Here is a 13,551-nt window from a genome sequence, read left to right as displayed (position 1 = left end):
ACCAGATTTTGGTTCAAAGAAAAATATGTATTTCCCTGGTTTCCTAGTGAACAATACACTCAGTTCAGTTGAGTTACTCAGTTGTGTCCGACTGTGACCCCATGAACCGCAGCACGCCAGGCCTCCCTATTCATCACCATCTCCCGGAGTTCACTCAGACTCACATCCTTCGAGTCCGTGATGCCATCCAGCCATCTCATCCTCTGTCGTCCCCTTCTCTTCCTGCCCTCAATCTTTCCCAGTATCAGGGTCTTTTCAAATGAGTCAGCTCTTCGCATCACGTGGCCGAAGTATTGGAGTTTCAGTTTCAACATCCATTCTTCCAATGAACACCCAGGACTGATCTCCTTTAGGATGGACTGGTTGGATCTCCTTGCAGTCCAAGGGACTCTCAAGAGTCTTCTCCAACACCACAGCTCAAAAGTTCAATTCTTTGGTACTCAGCTTTCTTTATAGTCCAACTCTCACATCCATACATGACCACTGGAAAACCAATAGCCTTGACTAGATGGACATTTGTTGACAAAGTAATGTCTCTGCTTTTTAATATGCTATCTAGATTGGTCATAACTTTTCTTCCAAGGAGTAAGCGTCTTTTAATTTCATGGCTGCAGTCACCATCTGCAGTGATTTTGGAGCCCCCCAAAATAAAGTCTGACACTGTTTCCACTGTTTCCCCATCTATTTGCCATGAAGTGATGGGACCAGATGCCATGATCTTAGTTTTCTGATTGTAGAGCTTTAAGCGAACTTTTTCACTCTCCCCTTTCACTTTCATCAAGAGGCTCTTTAGTTCTTCTTCACTTTCTTCCATAAGGGTGGTGTCATCTGCATATCTAAGGTGATTGATATTTCTCCCAGCAATCTTGATTCCAGCTTGTGCTTCCTCCAGCCCAGTGTTTCTCATGATATACTCTGCATAGAAGTTAGATAAGCAGGGTGACAATATTCAGCCTTGGCATACTCCTTTTCCTATTTGGAACCAGTCGGTTGTTCCATGTCCAGTTCTAACTGTTGCTTCCTGACCTGAATACAGGTTTCTCAAGAGGCAGGTCAGGTGGTCTGGTATTCCCATCTCTTTCAGAATTTTCCACAGTTTCATGTGATCCACACAGTCAAAGGCTTTGGCATAGTCAATAAAGCAGAAATAGATGTTTTTCTGAAACTCTCTTGCTTTTTCGATGATCCAGCAGATGTTGGCAATTTGATCTCTTGTTCCTCTGCCTTTTCTAAAACCAGCTTGAACATCAGGAAGTTCACGGTTCACGTATTGCTGAAGCCTGGCTTGGAGAAATTTAAGCATTACTTTACTAGCGTGTGAGATGAGTGCAATTATGTGGTAGTTTGAGCATTCTTTGGCATTGCCTTTCTTTGGGATTGGAATGAAAACTGACCTTTTCCAGTCTTGTGGCCACTGCTGAGTTTTCCAAATTTGCTGGCATATTGAGTGCAGCACTTTCACAGCATCATCTTTCAGGATTTGAAACAGCTCAACAGGAATTCCATCACCTCCACTAGCTTTGTTGTAGAGCATCATGAAAACTTAAGAAACAAAAGCAGCTGATAAAAACCTCAGAGGTGAGCTCTTTCTAATGTAAAGTCTGCCTCTAATCTCCTATTTTTTCCTCTGATATTACTGAAAGGGCTTGGGGTTGGTTATGACATGATCTGTTTTGATCAGTGAAACCTGATTATGTGTGTGTTATTCACCTTTCATAAGTAGCCACTCATGTGGAAATCTGTTTATAAAAAAGAGTGGTCTGAAAAAAAAAAGATGGGAAGGGTGGTTTTCATCTGATTTAATATAATCTAACCACATTAAAATCTTAATTGGGAAAGAAGTTTTAAGCTGTGGGTCTCATCTGGAGAAATATGCCTTAAAGCACTCCTAAGAGAGAAATGAGCTTTTCCCTTAATTCAGTATCATAACTTGGTTGGCTCACATATTCATTCCAAGGCCTTGAAATAATCCCCTGTTTTAACCCTACAGCCACAAAAATCCACATGTGATTATATTATGAACTTGAGGGACAGGAGAAATTATTGCATATTACTAAGACTATTTTCTTTGGATTTCTAAAAATACAGAGTTTTACATGTAGAGTTCATTTTTACTAAATCTTCAAATGCCTGTGTGACTTAAATTTCTTGCAGAGTCAAAGTGCCACTTTTATTTTGCTGCATTATAGTATTAAATGGTAATAATTGAGTATATAATTTTTAATGTATTTTACAGTCAACTCCCAATTTACTTAGAAGATACTGTGTATCCTGTTTTGTTTTGTGTAAAGTGCTTCACATTTTAAAATGGGAGCTTATCCAATCAATAGCATGTTATTAACTTTGCATATTTGCAATAATGTGAAATTTAGATCCAGCAGTCTAATGTTTCTGAAAATGAATATATAAAGCAATATTATTTCTTAATCATTTGTAATTTGATTCAGTCTTCCCAAATGGTCTCCCTTCATTACATTTCTTTTGTTCCTCTCTGGGTTCTCTCTCAGAGCCAAAAGTAAAACTCACTGGAGTCACTCCATAAATTAATCTGTCTCTTTAATGAGCCAAGTGATGGTTATTGATGACAATGGCATGGTCAAAAATCCTAGTCATGAGATTGAGCAGAGAGCAGGAGGGACCTGGTGGGGAAATGTGTTTGAGGAAGTAGTGGGGACAAAGGTTGGCAGGTATCCAGTACAAGGCAACCAAGGAGACTGATACACTGTGATCTTGCCCAATAGCACAGATTCTTACCCTGGGACTCTTCTCCAGGACAATCTGTGGTTATGGAGGCTACGGATGGTCAGAGTCCCTCACAAATGAGGAGTAGCATCAAAGATGCTGTTCCAAGACGGTAGAGTGTCATCTGCCAAAAGAGACACAAAGAGATGTGTCTGGTCACTCTGCTTGCATTTCCCCTTCAGCCATTCCAGTCTCAGTTCTGTAGTCATGCTGGGCTTCCCTGGTGGCTCAGAGGTAAAGAATCAGCCTGCAATCCAGGAGTTGCAGGAGATGCGCATTTGATCCCTGGGTCAGGAAGATTCCCTGGAGAAGGGCATGGCAACCCACTCTGGTATTTTTGCTTGGAGAATCCCATGGACAAAGGAGCATGTCAGGCCATAGTCCATACGGTCACAAAGAGTCAAACATGACTGAAATGACTGAGTATGCATCTACCACCAGCTCACTCCATTGGGCCCTTCTCCTTTCTTGTACTGCTGGACCTCAGAGCAGTGTTTAAATATAGGTGTCCACCTCTTCTTCCCTGAAATGCTGCCTGCTGGGGCCCCAGACTTTGCATTCCTCTTCCTTCTCACACTCCTCCATGCTGTAAGCTTTCCCCTTTCCAACTCCTCTGACCATTTCACGTGGCATTTCCTTAGGTTCTCTCCATGGTGCTCTTCTCAGCCCTTCCTGTACCACCTCATCCCATCCATTCCTCTGATAAGACATCAATATAATCATTACATGAAAATTTCCAAAAGCTGCACTTCTAACTCCAGCCTTCCATCTCTAATTGTGTGCTTGATATTTCCACCTGGGTCCCAGCTGAATATTTCAAAGGTGAACAGAGCTCATGTTCACCTATTTTCCATCCTCAGCCTCAAGCATTTTCCTTTCTGTATTTGCACCATATCCTTGCTCTAGTCAAAAATCTTTTCAAAAAATATTCCAAAACAGCAACAATGCCATCAGCTTTGCCTCTAAAATGTGTGTGCCCACTTCTCATCACCTCCACTGCCACAACCAAGTACAAATCACTGTATTCTGCCTCTTTCATCTGCGTCACCTGTTACCTGGTCTCCTGCTTCTGATTTCCACACCCTCCCAACAGTTCATTATTATTGAGTCACTAAATCATGTCTGACTCTTTGCAATCCCATGGACTGTAGTCTGCCAGGCTCCTCTGTCTATAGGATTTCCTAGGCAAGAATACTGGGGTGGGTGGCTATTTCCTTCTCCAGGGGATCTTCCCAAGTGAGGGATTGAACTGTGTCTCCTGCATTGGCAGGTGGATTCTTTACCAATGAGCCACCAGAGAAGCCCCTGACAACCATAGGTGATTGTCCGTAGGTGATTATCCATAGGTGATTGTCCTCTCAACAGTGGATCCCCTATGCTTAGTGGCATGTGGGATCTTAGTTCCCTGACCAGGGATCGGACCTGTGCCTCCTGAAGTGGAAGTGTGGAATCTTAATCGCTGGACCGACAGGGTAGTCCCACAGCAGAAACCCGGGCAAATCACACAAATATGAGTGTGTTTCCTCGATAACCAGAGAGGAACACATGTCTAATCTACCTCCCAGGGTGAGGATGACACGAGAGGAGAGATGTTGAGGAGCTGGAAGGGCTGCCGTGCTACATGACACCCAGGTGACTCATTTATCCTCTACTACACTTGGATGACCAGGCTTGAGGTTGCGCTGTCCAGTGTGCTAGCCACTGGTCATGTGTGGGTATGGTAATTTTTTTCTAAAGAAGAATAAGATCATCTCACATTACCGCTTTAAACTCTCTAGTGGCTGCCTACTGTACTCTGCCTAAAGTCCAAACTCAGCCGAGATAAATGAGGCTCACAAGGGCAGAGTGGAGTAGACTGAGCTTAGCATGAGGAACTGACCATTCTGTCTAAATAAGGACAAAGTAAGAAACATCCCAAATAAAGTGGTATGGAACAGAAATAGAGTTTTTTGAGCTTCATTTCTTGTAAAAACCTTCCCAGATGGTAAAGAATCTGCCTGCAATGCAGAAGACCCGGCTTTGATTCCTGGATTGGGAAGATCCCCTGGAGAAGAGAATGGCTGGCTGCCCACTCCAGTATTCTTGCCTAGAGAATTCCATGGACAGAGGAGCCTACTGGGCTACAGTGCATGCCGTAGCAAAGAGTTGGATACGACTGAGTAACTAACACTTTCTTAGGTATTCCTCCCAGCCTTACATCAGTCAATCATTAGATAAACAGGCCTTCTGTGTTGTTCTCTAGATTGAGGTTTCTAATCAGGAGTCCATGGGTGTGTACCTCCTGAAACTCTTGACAATGTTTGCAAAATTGTGTGTGTGCATATGTGATTGTGTTTGTGTTCTCCTGTGCATTTTTTTTCCTGGAGGGAGAATCCCCTACTTTCATCAGCTTCTGCAAGAGGTCTATAGCTGTCACTAAAAGTAGCTGATTTAAATATTGACCTGGGGATATTGTTGTTGTTGTTTAGTTGCTAAGTTGTATCCCACTCTTTGCGACCCCATGGACTGCAGGCAGTCAGGTTCCTCTGTCCATGGAATTCTCCAGGCAAGAATACTGGAGTGGGTTGCTGTTTCTTTCTCCAGGGGATCTTCTTGACCCAGGGATCGATCCTGTGTCTCTTGCATTGGAAGGCAGATTCTTTACCACCAGGGAAGCCAACTTAGGGATAAAGTTAAGGAAAAAAGGTAGTAGAATCTTGGTTGCCCTGAGGTTCATTTAGGTGTCTGTGTTTGGGGCCTGATTGCCCTGAGGTCAAGCTTGTGTCATCCAGTAGGACTTCCTGTGATGAAGTTAATGTTGTACATCTGTGTCATTCGGTATGACAGCTCCTATGTTCACTTGAAATGTGACTGGTGCATCTGAGGAACTGAACTTTTATATTTATCTAATTTTAATTAATTTAAATTAAGAGAGCCACATGTGGCTAGTGGCTAGCACATTAGACAGTGCCACCTCAAGCCTGATTGTTCAAGTGTAGTAGACATGAATGAATCACCCTGGTGTCATGTAGCACTTCAGCCCTTCCCACTCCTCAACATCTCTCCTCTCATGTCATCCTCACTCTGGGAGGTAGATGTGTTCCTCTCTGGTATTATTGAGGAAACACACTGGCATTTGCATGATTTGCCTGGGTTTCTAGGAGATGACTGAATTTTTATAGAATAAGTCCCAGAATGTATTGAAAAATTTACAGTAAGTTATTACATGTGCATAAAGGTTTCTGTCATGAATCATTACTATAATTATTAAGAATAACAACTACCCTTTATTACATGTCTTTATTGGATAGTTACATATTCCTGGGCACTATGTTGTGCTAATTAGTTTTCACCCACCTCTTTGATGAGGCCCAGAGAGGTTCAGATCTTGCCCACTATAAGTGGCAGAGCTGAGCATCTAACCTTGGGTTGTCACACTCCTGTAGGCAGACTCAGGCCCCCTGCTCCCCTTCGCTTGACCCTGGGTCTAGCAGACTATGGGGGAGGTTCTGTTCACCCTGCTGCCCTGTTTGTGGAGCACGTGGCGCTTTCTGTCAAGTCTGGTGGTGGAGACTGGTTTCCCTCCCCTTTAGCCCAGACTGTTTAGAACCTGATAAACTTGCTCTGTTGCTCTGGGCAGGGCTCCCTCTCCCTGCGTTTCTTTATGAAGTTGTGCGTTCCTGTGCCGCTTGATTGTGCTCAGCTCTGCCCTTAGCAGCAGGTCAGTGTTGAGGCGTTCTTGTCTGGGTGTAAGGAATGATTCTCTTGTGATTAACACAACTCTGGCATCAGAACACGGAGCACCAGAGAGCTGGGTTTGTCAGCAGCATCCGTTGCACACTCACGGGCTGGCGATGGGCTGGTGTTCCTGGACCATATTTGAAAGGTGGCAGAGATGCCAGAGAAACAGAGTTGCTTTGAGAGATGGGTATCTGCCAGGAAAAAAAAAAGATGCATCTGGTTGTCCTCAGTGACTGTACTTATGTACCCTCCTTGACTTGAGGATAGATCATACATGCCTATTATCTAGCTTGAAGTTGTTGAAAAGAGCCCCTTTGGCCCTAAGAAGAGCAGTCACCTTTAGTGATGTCAGTTCCTCTATCTTTTGGAGAGTCAAGTGTTTTTTAAAAATCCAGCAGTCTGAAAGTATAGCTGCCTTTTCTTTTCTGCTTGTAACATTTGCAAAGATCTTAAGCAATTGCTGTGCCTAGTGCTGGGCCCTTACAAACTGTTGGTGGTGGGTGCTTTGGCAGTATGGATTAACTGGTTCTTAAAATGTTGCTACCCCTCACTCAGTAACTGAAGCGATAAAAATTTACCCTAAGGAATGAATATGAGACATGGGCATAAACTTATGTTTAAAATGGTAATTATGGCATTATCTAGTAACAGCAAACCACTAAAAATAGTCAATAAAATTCATTATTCCCATATTTTAGCTCACCTCCTGTATAGTTCCACCTTTCTCACCCTCCAGGGTCTCTATCCAAGGGCTGTGTGTCATTTTGTCATTGGATTGGAACTTATATTTTATAGATAGCTGAGACAGAAAAGGAAAAGCACTTCTTTAATACAATTTTTCTGCAAACCAGCAAACAGGATGGAGATGTTGCTGCTGGTGGTGGAATTTATCCACCTTGGGCGGTAGAAAGTTAGCAGGTATCCTGCCTCTAGCACCCTTGATCCTCCTGGTGAGGCTTGTTGAGGTGCCAGACACATACGCAAAAAGCAAATTGCACACCTTGAGGGCAGCAGGAAAGTCATCAAACCCTTCTAAGTTCAGCGTTTGAGCTGCAGAAACTGGAATTAATTAAGGACTTTTATTTCGTCCTGGGAAATCTGTCCTACCTGTGTGGCAGCTACAATTGTTCCTGGACTTGTACTGCACTAATAATCTATAATATACTCTACCTGAGTCGGTTCAGTCCAGTCACTCAGTCATGTCCAAATCTTTGCGACCCCATGGACTGCAGCACAGCAGGCTTCCCAGTCCATCACCAACTCCCAAAGCTTACTCAAACTCATATCCATCCAGTCGGTGATACCATCTGACCTTCTCATCCTCTTTTGTCCCCTTCTTTTCCTGCCTTCAATCTTTCCCAGCATCAGGGTCTTTTCAAATGAGTCAGTTCTTCCCATCAGGTGGCCAAAGTATTGAAGTTCCAGCTTCAGCATCAGTCCTTCCAGTGAATATTCAGAACTGATCTCCTTTAGGATGGACTGGTTGGATCTCCTTGTGGTCCAAGGGACTTTCAAGAGTCTTCTCCAACACCACAGTTCAAAAGCATCAATTCTTGGGCACTCAGCTTTCTTCACAGTCCAGCTCTCACATCTGTACACAACCACTGGAAAAACCATAGCCTTGACTAGACGGACCTTTGTTGGCAAAGTAATAACTGTGCTTTTCAATATGCTGTCTAGGTTGGTCATAACTTTCCTTCCAAGGAGTAAGCATCTTTTAATTTCATGGCTGCAGTCACCATCTGCAGTGATTTTGGAGCCCAGAAAAATAAAGTCAGCCGCTGTTTCCACTGTTTCCCCATCTATTTCCCATGAAGTGATGGGACCAGATGCCATGATCTTCATTTTCTGAATGTTGAGCTTTAAGCCAACTTTTTCACTCTCCTCTTTCATTTTCATCAAGAGGCTCTTTAGTTCTTCTTCACTTTCTCCCGTAAGGGTGGAGTCTTGATTCTCTTTTCTCTAAGTTAGGTTAGATTCCATCTTAGCACTGGGAGGGTGATACTAGCCAGCCCCCAGCTCTTCTAGCTGTATTAACATTGTAGAACTGGCATTTTTCTACAGACATATGAATAGGAGTGCTGTTTGGCGGCTTAGGGACGTTTACTGAGGAGGATGGAACTGCTGTAGCTCCTGCCCTTGCCACCCTGCTCCGCTTTCCTCTCAAGGAAGCACTGACTTAGAGCCACCAGCTGGTGTGAGAAGCATTCCCTTCATCTTATTTGTCCCAGTTAGACTCTGCCTTTCATTAAAAATGGGCTTCCCTGGTGGCTCAGCTGGTAAAGAATCCACCTGTAGTGCGGGAGACCTCGTTTGATCCCTGGGTTGGGAAACCACCTGGAGAAGGGAATGGCTACCCACACCAGTATTCTGGCCTGGAGAATTCCCTGGACTGTATAGTCCATGGGCTCGCAAAGAGTTGGACTTGACAGAGTGACTTTCACTTTCATGAAAAACAAGTAACAAAGAAACAAGAGGGGAAAAAAAGAAAAATCATGCTAGTCTTCAAAAAGATGAGCAGTCTTCAGCTGGGTGGAATTTTAAAGTACATTACAGTGTTGACAGCAAAGTCCCAACATAATGAAAGGAACCTCCAAATATCATGACTCCATGCAAGGTCCATATCCCATAGTAGTTGTGGGGCTTCAGTACATGGTCAGTTTTCACTTCTCATGAAAACTGATCGTGGTCTGTTTCACTTCTCTTAATAAACTCAAAAATTTATTAAGCACAGATACACACTACTGTATTTAAGGTAATAGGACCTCTATATAGCACAGAGAACTATATTTAATATCTTGTAATAACCTGTAATGTGAAGAATCTGAAATTCAGTTATATATATATAATATATAAACTTGACAAGGAGGCCTGGCGTGCTGCAATTCATGGGGTCGCAGAGTCAGACACAACTGAGTGACTAAACTGAACTGATATATATATAAAATTGAATCACTTTGCTGTATACCTAAAGCATTGTAAATCAACTATACTTCAATAATAAATAAAATATTAAAAAATAAAACATAAAACCTTCCTCCCATAAGTTTATTAAGCATCTACTATATGTTGATTGCTCTGCTAGATCATGAGATACAAGGATGAATAAGAAGCAGTCCTTCCCACAAGGATTTCATAGTTCCACCAAACTGTGGAAGCATGGGGGAGGAACAGCTAAGCTGGCCTGTTTGTGGGATTTGACAGGTCTCCTCGAGAGGCAAGGTGATCCTGTAATAGGGGCCTGGGCATGGAAAAAATGTCCAAGCATAGAAAGTTTCAAGCATCATCAGAGAGCGTGGTGGGTCTCTCTGGACACTAAATATTATCCCTGTGCAAATGGAAGTCTGCTGCTGTTTGGTGGGAACTTGCCTGGATTTGGAGATTTTCATATGAATAAAGATCATGAATAAACATCTACTTCTGCTTTATTGTCTATGCCAAAGCCTTTGACTGTGTGGATCACAACAAACTGTGGAAAATTCTTAAAGATATGGAAATACCAGACCACCTTACCTGCCTCCTGAGAAATCTGTATGCAGGTGAAGAAGGAACAGTTAGAACTGGACATGGGATGATGGACTCGTTCAAAATTGGGAAAGGAATATGTCAAGGCTGTATATTGTCACCCTGATTTTCTAACTTATATGCAGAGTACATCATGAGAAATGCTTGGCTGGATGAATCCAAAGCTGGAATCAAGATTGTTGGGAGAAATATCAATAACCTCAGATATGCAGATGACACCGTCCTTATGGCAGAGAGCAAAGAGGAGCTGAAGAGTCTCTTGATGAAAGTAAAAGAGGAGAGGGAAAAGGCTGGCTTAAAGCTCAGCATTCAGAAAACTAAGATCATGGCATCTGGTCCCATCTCTTCATGGCAAATAGATGGTGAAACAATGAAAGCAGTGATAGACTTTATTTTCTTGGGCTCCGAAATCACTGTAGTTGGTGACTACAGCCATGAAATTAAAAGATATTTGCTCGTTGGAAGAAAAGCTATGACCAACCTAGACAGCATACTAAAAAGCAGAGACATTACTTTGCCAACAAAGGTCCATGTAGTCAAAGCTATGGTTTTTCCAGTAGTCATGTATAGATGTGAGTTGGATTGTAAAGAAGGCTGAGTGCTGAAGAATTGATGATTTTGAACTGTGATATTGGAGAAGACTCTTGAGAGTCTCTTGGACTGCAAGGAGATCCAAGCAGTCAATCCTAAGGGAAATCAATCGTGAATATTCATTGGAAGGACTGATGCTGAAACTGAAACTCCAATACTTTGGCCACGTGATATGAAGAACTGACTTATTGGGAAAGACCCTGATGCTGGGAAAGATTGAAGCAGGAGGGGAAGGAGACAACAGAGAATGAGAAGGTTGGATGACATCACTGACTGGATGGACATGAACCAGCTCTGGTAGTTGGTGATAGACAAGGAAGCCTGGCCTGCTGCAGTCCATGGGGTCACAAAGAGTTGGACATGACTGAGTGACTGAACTGAACTGAATGGTTACTGTAAGGCCGGACCCCCGGGGCCACGATGGGCCGCCCTTCCTCTCCTTCCCACCCGCAAGAAGGTCCCTAAAGGAAGGATCCTCCCAGATCCCGGGGACCAATGACAGCACACTTTGCCAGCTAAAGCCGCCTCACCCCAGCCATGTAGAAGGACCTGTCAGCCCGTGATGCCATGGCCTGGCGACCTATCCAAACCCCTGTCCATCTAGCCTGACCATCCCTCGCAATGAATGTATAAAAGCCACCCCCAACATGGTCCAGGTGCGGACTTCCTCGACCTGCCTCGTTCGTGTCCGGGAACCCGTCTGGGAGCGCGTCCCCATTAAAAGCCTGTTAGACACTTATTTCGGTGTCCTGGTCGTCTTTACCTAACAGTTACAAATGCTGCTTTTCCGTGTAACATCACAGACCCATGCTTCCTCTTCTGCTCAATTTTCTCCCATGCTCTGGGGCTGTGGTTTTCCTCTCTTCCTCCCTTTTTGATGGTATTTGCTCCTGTGTGGTTCTCTGCTCCCCACTTGCAGAATGCCTCTGCGTAATCCTTGTGCTCCTTCCCTCCACATTGCCTGTTACTGAGCTCTCTTACTCTCCATGCTCTGAATCTCTCTCTGCTCTGTCTGCTCTCATTTCTACTGCCTGAAGTAAAGGCTGCTTTCTGCAGGAACCAGAGTTCTTAGGACGTATGCAGGTGAACATGTCCCTGAACCTCCTGAGCCTTCTGGTTTCTTAGCTCTAAAAGGGGGAAGTGAGAATCAGTTGGGATCATGTACTCACCAGTTCTGCATGGAGCCTTACTACATCTGAGGGGCCATCAAGTGACAATCTCTCTCTCCTTTTTTTCCTGTTTTTAAGAGAAAAAAGTCAGACCTTTAATAATTATAATTAAAAAATAATAACAAAAGCTTACAAACAGCAATACCACATTTTGTCCCCACTTCATAGTGATGGGATAATAGCTGGTACAGGATACAATGATTCAGAATCAAAAATGAAAACAAAAACCAAGTCAACCCCTGGAACAACCCACACTGCCAATGACTTTCCATATGGAATTCAAACAAGTAGTCAAATGACCACTTGTGGTGAACACCATGGAGTTCCTTGGGTTTTCATAGTGGTTTTCTTTTGAAGGTAAAATAAAATAGGGCACAGATAAAGTTGTACTGGACCAAGTTTCCACTGTAAAGGACCACCACAAAGCTTTTCCCATCCACCCTGCAGCTGCTGCTGCTGCTTAGTCGCTTCAGTCGTGTCTGACTCTGTGCGACCCATAGCCCACCAGGCTCCCTCATCCCTGGGATTCTCCAGGCAAGAACACTGGAGTCAGTTGCCATTTCCTTCTCCAATGCATAAAAGTGAAAAGTGAAAGTGAAGTCACTCAGTCATGTCTGACTCTTCGTGACCCCATGGACTGCAGCCGACCAGGCTCCTCCATCCTTGGGGTTTTCCAGGCAAGAGTACTGGAGTGGGGTGCCATCACCTTCTCTGTACCCACCCTGCAGTCCATAGTTTTTCCCATTTTTCTCCTTTTTGAAAGGTTCCTGCCAGCAACAGTGTAATCCATGTGCAGGGCAATGAGGAGATATTGAATGAGATATAAAGATATATAAAGCAGATATAAAGAATGAGTTTTAAAAGTGTCAGTTTATATACAAATTCGGAAATCATTTTGCCCTTCCGTATTTTTTTTTTCCTTACAAATTGCTTGATTTCCAAGCCAGATGGCTGAAATATAAACTGTGTTCACCCTTGAATTGGTAAGCAGAAATGTCCACATCCTGGGAATCCTTCCGTTGGTTGCAGGCTGCAAGGCATTTTCGGTAACCCTTGTGCTGTTACTTTAACTTTCACTGTTATTGTCATTGGAATCCTTTTTTAAAATACCCCAAGGGAGTATAAATGTCGTGGATGTGTTCATTAAGAAGCATTGTTTGTCCTGAAAGTCGCATTTGAATATCAATAGGTTTGGGCCTGATAAAATACCAGGAGAAGGCCAGGCTACTGCCATAAAACGTTGCATGGTAAAAGAAGGGTGACCACTCCATGGAATATTATAGCCATGCTGAGAAAATAAAAAGCTGCCCCAAAATAAGATATGCAAGAGTGTTTGCAGATTTATGTGCTTCTACGATTCATCCCCCTTACTTTGTATTTATCCATAGGTCTGGAAATGTGCCTGATTTAAATTGTCTGAAACCTTCAGACTTATACCCTTTGCAATTGTCCTGCTAAATGAAAGAAGTTACCCACCAGGTAAAAGATGAGCCTTTTACTGCCAAGTTCCTGGTCTATCAGTAAATAATGAAATGCTTCATAAAGAGAAGAAGGCTCACTACCGGGAGGCCCAAGCTGAAGGCCCTACCTGGATGAGTTAGAGGCAAACAGGTAGCTGCTGTGTGAAACAGGTGAGCTGAGGAAGGTGCCAGACAGAATGCCCTTGGAGTTCTCACTGGAATGGTTTAATTCATATTTCCCCCAAACATGCCATGATGACCATTGTTGGCACACAGAATGACTTTAAATGAGTGTAGCGATAAACTGGCTTTACGTTAATAGCTGTGTCTTTATTTAATATTGT

The 13,551-nt window shown here is 43.4% G+C and overlaps 1 protein-coding gene across 1 annotated transcript in view; it reads left to right on the top strand.

The window, feature by feature from the left end:
• Nucleotides 1–13,551, top strand: part of CLSTN2 (calsyntenin 2) — a 755,598-nt gene that overhangs the window by 59,750 nt on the left and 682,297 nt on the right. The window lies entirely within an intron of this gene.

Source organism: Capra hircus, chromosome 1 (genome assembly GCF_001704415.2).
Source record: "Capra hircus breed San Clemente chromosome 1, ASM170441v1, whole genome shotgun sequence".
Taxonomy (NCBI): Eukaryota; Metazoa; Chordata; class Mammalia; order Artiodactyla; family Bovidae; genus Capra; species Capra hircus.
The sequence above is the reverse complement of the archived record's forward strand: the minus strand, read 5'-3'. Positions and strand labels throughout refer to the sequence as shown.